Consider the following 7,895-nt stretch of genomic DNA (forward strand, 5'->3'; position numbering starts at 1 on the left):
ATTGAGCGGCCGAAATTTTTCAGAAAGCATTTTCGGTCGCTAGAAACAAGTGACTGTAGAGTGATGGAGGGGGAGGAGAGGAGTGGAGAGGAGTGGAGAGGAGTGGAGAGGAGAGAAGAGGAGAGGAGAGGAGAGGAGAGGAGTGGAGTGGAGAGGAGAGGATTGGAGAGGAGAGGAGAGAAGAGGAGAAGAGAGGAGAGGAGAGGAGAGGAGAGGAGAGGAGAGGAGAGGAGAGGAGTGGAGTGGAGTGGTGAGGAGAGGAGAGGAGAGGAGAGGAGAGGAGAGGAGAGAGAGAGAGAGAGACTCTGAAGGATAGACTCGCTGTTTCGTTCGACGAGCCCAGCTCGGCATGCGGAGTCTCACCGATTACAATCGGAGTTTTTATCCTTTTTTGTTTTTTCTCTGTCTCACTCTGTCGTACTTCTGTTTCAATAATTCGTTCTACAATTCAAGAATGTGATTTCTATCGATTCTGGCATCATCGTCGATGCAGCAAGGACGCACGATTCCTTCTCTAAACAACGATCCTGATATATATTTCTATATATACAAAAATATATTATTATGGCGTTTCCGGCTGATAATATATTGCTGGTTTATTTACAATGGTTCAATCCATTTCTATAGTTGAATAGCGATACTACTTCGTTTGCGCGCGACCGATAGGAGGAAATGGCGCTTCTTACTAAGACTCGACATTCGAGTCGAGTCAAAAATGTGCTGTATACAATAATTTCAGACCTTGCATAAATAGCTGGCGATTTACAGAAAACCTCAAAGAACAATACTATGCTTGCAGAAACAAGTTACGAGCTTTAGTATAATAGCAAAGTGTATTCGAAAATTTCATTTATGCTACGTCTGCTACGAGATTGCCGCTTGTCGTTCCGACATCCGAGCAGAAAGAAAGCTCAACCGAAACACATCACGTTCCGAATCTTGATATATGCATGTGTAAATAATTCAGTAAATAAAGTTTAAACATGTGTTGCATATGTGTACACACACACACACGCGCGCGCGCGCACACGCATACATACGCACACGCGTGTGTATTTATGCTATTATATATAATATGTATATATATATATATACACATACATACATATGTACATACATGTACACACATATACATATATTATATATATATATGTTATTTTATATATATGCATCAAAAATTTACTAAATAAAATGTATGTAAAAGACAGAACAGTGTAATTAAAATAATTATCTTCATTTGTATTCATATGTAAATAATATGGTATGTTTCTTGTTTAGGAAGAAATTATTTCAACAAAATTGAAATAACTAATATCATATTTATTTTATTATTTTTCCTCTCAAAAGAAAAAACTTTGACCAGGGCACGTTTATTGATATGGGCCTGAGTAGGTCGATAATTCAGATCATTTCTATGGTTCAGCGACGCACTTTTCATGACAGCGCCGCTGTCGGAATATCGCGGAACTAAAATACTGCTCAGTTTCATGGCTTCACGTCAATTTCACTCGTAATATACAAACGAAATTTTCGGATGCACCTTTCTCTTAAACTAAAACTCCTACCGCGTTTCTAAAAGCATGGGATTGTTCGTTTAGATTTTCCGCAATTCGCCAGCTACTTTTCATGAACGTGCAAGATCTGAAACTCTTATATGCGACACATATTGTGATGTGTTGATTACAGAAGCCGATAACAAAACTGTAAGTCTTTAATTTTCTTTCGTTTTTCGTATTCAAATGTAACTGGCGATTTGCATTGTTGTCGATACTTTAATTGTGGAGAAGGATTTTTCAGTCCATAAACACAGTTATGAGAAAGGTGCTTTTAAAATTTAATGATAAAACAGGACACTCCAGCATCCCGTTAAAGGGCACGCATTCCGGCGCACCGGCGCGATGCCCAGCCACGAGCCTTCTGGACGCACATACTGGACAACGTGGAGGTAGCCAGCAGCCAGCAGCCCTATGCCCATCATTCCCGCCACATTGGAAGCACCAGACAGAACGATCCACAACGCTCTGACAATTCACCCTGGTGTGTCCCACTGCAAAACATCGGAAGCACTGAAGCCTCCTCTTCGCCAGGGGCACTATATCAGCGGAGGACCAGCCAAGTCTGGTACGCCCGACCTTCACTAACTTATTGGCACACACGAGGGGGCATTGCACTCATACCATGTTTAGCCTCCCATGCCTTGGTCTAAAGGGACCAATCCTTATATCCGTAGTAGGGACTTCTCCAATGGTAGCCATTGCCTTGGCCACTTCCTCTGCAGAGACAGATTGATCGACAACAGTTAGTCTAATCTCCGCACGGCGCACAGGACGCACGGTACTGACCTTGTCCCTAAAATCGCTCTCCGCCAGCACAGCCTTAAGGCGGTCCACAAGCGCGTTCGCCTGCCTCCTCGCCTCCGGGAATTCAATAAGAAGACCTCCCCCGCCTGCGCCTTCCGAATCCTCGTGTTGGTGATGTTAAGTTCCTCAAGGGAAATCTTAGCTCTCGCCAACCTCATTACGTCCGCATACGACGGCCCAGAATTACCCTCTGTCTCCGCGCATTTCAGTAATACAGCCGCAGTCTTTGGAGTCCGAAAGCAAGATTCCCTCGCGACAGAGCGGCGCGACTCAACCCTCGAACTCTATCGTAGGACAAGACACAACTGCGCAATTTCCGTTTCCGAGTACGCTATCCGCAGCAGCGGCATACGAAGAACGAATAGTTTTCGAAGTATCACCACCGGCAACAGCACGACGCGCATCACTGGCCCCAGTCGAGGGGGGAAGTACAGCACCTAAGTTCGCTGTCTTTCCGGTTATCACTCCGAGAACATCCCCTTTCTTCCCTTTCTTCTTCTTTCTAGCTCTTTTGCTAGCATGCTTAGAGCCCACTACCGTCCATGGCTCCCCATCCACGGGATACGTCGGCGGAGGCGGTAGAAGCTCCACACGTAGAGCATTCACAGACGCCACCTCACTCCCACCACGCGCAGTTCTCTTGTCCACACTGCGATCGTTCAAAACGATCTGCGACGAGTCCGCAATAGTTCGATCAACCTCGTCAGCTTTATTTAACCGAGGAGGCATATCCTCCATCTTCTTACGGATCCCACCAAGAGGTGTATATAGGAGACAAGTCTCCAACTCCGGACTCACGCATCGCTCCATCCGCGGCAAGGTCCCAACGCCGCGAAGAGCGTCTCCCGCAATCCCGAGAGCGGCGCGAAATAGGAGAATCGCGATTAGGGACGGTCCTGTCCAAGGAAGGAGTACGATCTCTACCATGATCCATGTCCTTCAATGAGTGCACCGTATGCCGGAGCGATTCAACTTGATCCTTAAGGAAACCCGGCGTAAAATGTCCATCTAACGGCAAAGTCTTATGAACTCCTGCTCCAGGGCGAGGTTAGGGTTACAAAGGGGTGCGAAGGAATTTTAATTTTTTTTTTTATTACGGATTCCAGAAGTACCAATATTTCCAGAAGTCATGATCCGTGCTCATCAGATAGAATTTTTTTTTTTTTTTTAGAATATCTACTTCCGTTCCGGAAGTCGCCATTTTCTTTTTAACGGAAGGACCTAGAGTTTCGGTGTCTGAGGCATTGTTGTTCCGCTTAAAAAGCCGCTTCGAATGCCGTTTGGATCATTACGCTATCTCTTTTTGTAGAGGTTGTGTAGTCTTGGAAGTCGGGATTTCGGGAATTTTTTCCAAGTCCCGTTCAAAAAATCGGAAATATCGATCAAAATTCGACCATGTCAGACGACTCAGAATGTCGAGAAACGGATTTTGGACCATGATATTGGACCGATTTTTATTTTTTTTTTTTGAAAATTTTTTTTTTGAATTATTTATTTTTTTTTTTTAATATTTTCTAAATACTACACATATTGACAAAGAATGAGGGTGACGAAAAAATTCAAACTATAGAGACAAAATTTGGGGAGTTTGGGTTAGGTTAGGTTAGGGTATAGGGGTTAGTACAACTTGCGAATTTGAGATTAGATTTTTTCCATATAGTACTCACTTGGGTCTACCTTCCCCTGGTATTGGACCCCCCTTCAGCCCCCCCTTGGCCTGGGGACTTTTTTTTTTTTAGGTGGGGATAGGATAAAAAATGTTGGAATTTGAAAATTTCAAGGATGCTATCTCATAGATCTCGATGGGCCAAACACAAAAGGTGGTATACAATTTTGCCATAGGATTCACGGTTTCGTAGATAGAGGGCTCTGAAGTTACAAAAAAAATAAAAATGTCGGAATTTCAAAAGTTTCGCATTTTTCCCATATAATAGGCCCTGAGAGAAGACGAAAATGTTCCATACAATTTTGTCGTATCTGTCACCGTTTGGGCTGTGGACTTTTTGTAAAGTTGACAAAACATTAAAAGGGTCGTTTGAGGGGTGGGAGGTCACCGGAGGGGGGTGGTTATGAGGAACAAAGTTGTTCCTCTCGTCGAGATACATCAATACCCCCACCCACGAAAATTAAATTTCTGATTTTTCAAAATTTTGAAATTTTTCAGTCCCACTCAAAAATGAAAGTGTCTCGACAACGTACAGAGCGACGAAATAGGCATGTAGGACAAACTTTAAGAATTTGAATTTTTTTTTTTTTGAAAATTTTTTTCAAATTTTTTTTTTTTTTTTTCTAAGTCCCACACCCTTCAAAATGAAGGAAAAATGAGTGTCAAATAAATCCGTACTATAGAAGTCTATAAAATTTGGGTTAGGTCTGGAAAAATGGGGATTTTTTTTTTATTTCCACCATTTATCGATACTTCGGTTAGTTCGGGGACCATCGGGTGTCGGTTAGATCGGAGTGACTGGCACGGGATCAGGTTAAGTTCGTGTTGCGAAGGAATTTTAATTTTTTTTTTTTTATTACGGATTCCAGAAGTACCAGACATGATCCGTGCTCATCAGTTGGAATTTTTCGAATACCTACTTCCGTTTCGGAAGTCGCCATTTTCTTTGGAGCGAAAGGTCCTAGAGCTTCCGGGTCTGAGACAATGTTGTTCGGTTTAAAAAGCCACTTCGAATGCCGTTTGAACCGTTCCGCTATCTCTTTTCGTTCAGGCTGTGTACTCTTGGAAGCCGGAATTTCGGCGAATTTTTTCTACCACTGAAAAAAATCGGAAAAATCGATCAAAATTCAACCATGCCAGACGACTCAGGAGGTCGAGAAACGCACTTTGGACCCATGAATTTTGGACCAATTTTTTTTTTCCCTTTTGAAAAATTTTTTGGGGGTGATTTTGACGGAAAAATCGAAAATTTTTTTATTACGGATTCCAGAAGTACCAGTCCTGATCCATGCTCATCAGTTGGAATTTTTGGAATATCTACTTCCGTTCCGGAAGTCGCCATTTTCTTTCGAACGAAAGGTCCTAGAGCTCCCGGATCTGAGACAATGTTGTTCGGTTTAAAAATCCGCTACGAATGCCGTTTGAACCATTCCGGTATCTCTTTTCGTTCAGGCTGTGTACTCTAGGAAGCAATTATGAGGAATTTTTTCTAAGTCCAACTAAAAAAAATCAGAAAAATCGGTCAAAATTCGACCATGGCAGATGATTCAGGAGGTCGAGAAACGCATATTGGACCAATGAATTTTGGACCGATTTTTTTTTTTTTTTCCCTTTCGAAAAATTTTTTGGGGGTGAGTTTTTGACGGAAAATTCGAAAATTTTTTTATTACGGATTCCAGAAGTACCAGTCATGATCCATGCTCATCAGTTGGAATTTTTGGAATATCTACTTCCGTTCCGGAAGTCGCCATTTTCTTTTGAACGGAAGGTCCTAGAGCTTCCGAGTCTGAGACAATGTTGTTCGCTTTTCAAAGCAGCTTCGAATGCCATTTGGATCATTCCGGTATCTCTTTTCGTTCAGGCTGTGTACTCTTGGAAGCCGGAATTTCGTCGAATTTTTTCTAAGTACCACTGAAAAAAATCGGAAAAATCGATCAAAATTCGACTATGCCAGACGACTCAGGAGGTCGAGAAACGCATTTTGGACCCATGAATTTTGGACCGATTTTTTTTTTTTTTTTTTTTCCCTTTTGAAAAATTTTTTTTTTTTTTTTTTTGGGGGTGATAGTTTTTGACGGAAAATTCGAAAATTTTTTTTTTTTTTATTACGGATTCCAGAAGTACCAGTACAGATCCATGCTCATCAGATGGAATTTTTTTTTTTTTTTTTTTTTTTTTTTTTTTTGGAATATCTACTTCCGTTCCGGAAGTCGCCATTTTCTTTAGAACGAAAGGTCCTAGAGCTTCCGGGTCTAAGACAATGTTGTTCAGTTTAAAAAGCCGCTTCGAATGCCGTTTGAACCATTGCGGTATCTCTTTTCGTTCAGGCTGTGTACTCTTGGAAGCAGTGTTTTCGGCGAATATTTTTTAAGTCCCGTTCAAAAAATAAGAAAAAACGATCAAAATTTGACCATGCCAGACGACTCAGAATGTCGAGAAATGGATTTTGGATCCATGAATTTTGGACAATTTTTTTTTTTTTTTTTTTTTTTTTTTTTTCCTAAGTTCCACACATACTGACAAAGAATGACAGTGACGAAAAAATCCAAACTGTAGACATCAAAATTTGGGGAGTTTGGGTTATATCGGAAAGAATTAGGGACTTTTGGTTACATCCACTAGAAATTAGGTGACTTTTGGTTACATCCACTAGAAATTAGGGGACTTTTGGTAACATCCACTAGAAATTAGGGGACTTTTGGTTACATCCACTATTTTCCTAAGTTTTGGTTAGGTCGAGAACTACGGATTTGGTTAGGTCGGCGAAGTGACTGGCACGGGGTCAGGTTAGGTTAGGTTAGAGTTAGAGTTAGAGTTAGGTTAGGTTAGGTTAGGTTAGGTTAGGTTAGGTTAGGTTAGGTTAGGTTAGGTTAGGTTAGGTTAGGTTAGGTTAGGTTAGGTTAGGTTAGGTTAGGTTAGGTTAGGTTAGGTTAGGTTAGGTTAGGTTAGGTTAGGTTCCCCGCAGGGGGTGGGATCATCTCTGATGCGTGCCGGTATACCGGGATGCATCTTCATATGATTCCACTACGGGTTTAGCGAACCCGCGGTGCCTGAGCTCTCGTAATCTCTCTCCTTGCACCACTGGGAGAGACCGAGCGTCCGAGATTGCACTCAACCTCTCGGACGACGAGCTGGGCCCTCTATAAAAGGTCCCCCTGTCCCGTGGTAGTGGTGCGCGGCCACGGGATGAATGGGTGGTGGGTAAACCACCCAACAGCGGCCAAGTGAGGGGGAACTCGGTTTTATCCTAGCAAGTGAGGGGCGACCTTAGATCTACGCCTTTTGCTTCGGGAGTGTCGTCGATCCGATGCTCTCTTCGCGTGCGGCGCGGTGTGTGGTGCGTGAACTGGGCGGGATTTATGACACTTCAGCATCGGTGTGTGGGTGAGCTTCCCTCTAGCGGGAAGTTTTGCTGTGTGTCTTCCCTACATCGATGTGGCGGCTACTACCTTGACGTCGAGGGAGTTTGGAGACGAACCGGGGAGCTGGTCGGCGTGCTCCTCGGCCGTACTATTACGCCGACAACTGATACATAATGATATGGACACCGGAAATGAGAATAAACGCCTGGGCTTCGGAACCCAGGACCGGCTGACCGGGGGTGTTGTCCCTGCCCCCGGCATGTCGTCATCGAGCGATGGGCTAACTGCAGGGTTGCCGACGGGCCCTGCAGTGGAATCTGCTACCGTCCGGATGGAAGTTGTGGAGGAGGTTCTGGATGTGGAGGAACCCGCATCTCCTGGGCTTAAGGAGAGAGTGGAGCCTGGTGCTATCTTGCAGTCTCCGTTGCCGCAGAGGAGGAAGGAGCTGCGGCTGCTTCTGGACCGCACGGAGGTTGACGCTATTGCGGTCGCTTCGGCCGAAGACTC

Source organism: Acromyrmex echinatior, unplaced genomic scaffold (assembly GCF_024713525.1).
Source record: "Acromyrmex echinatior isolate Ae372 unplaced genomic scaffold, ASM2471352v2 Scaffold49, whole genome shotgun sequence".
NCBI lineage: Eukaryota > Metazoa > Arthropoda > Insecta > Hymenoptera > Formicidae > Acromyrmex > Acromyrmex echinatior.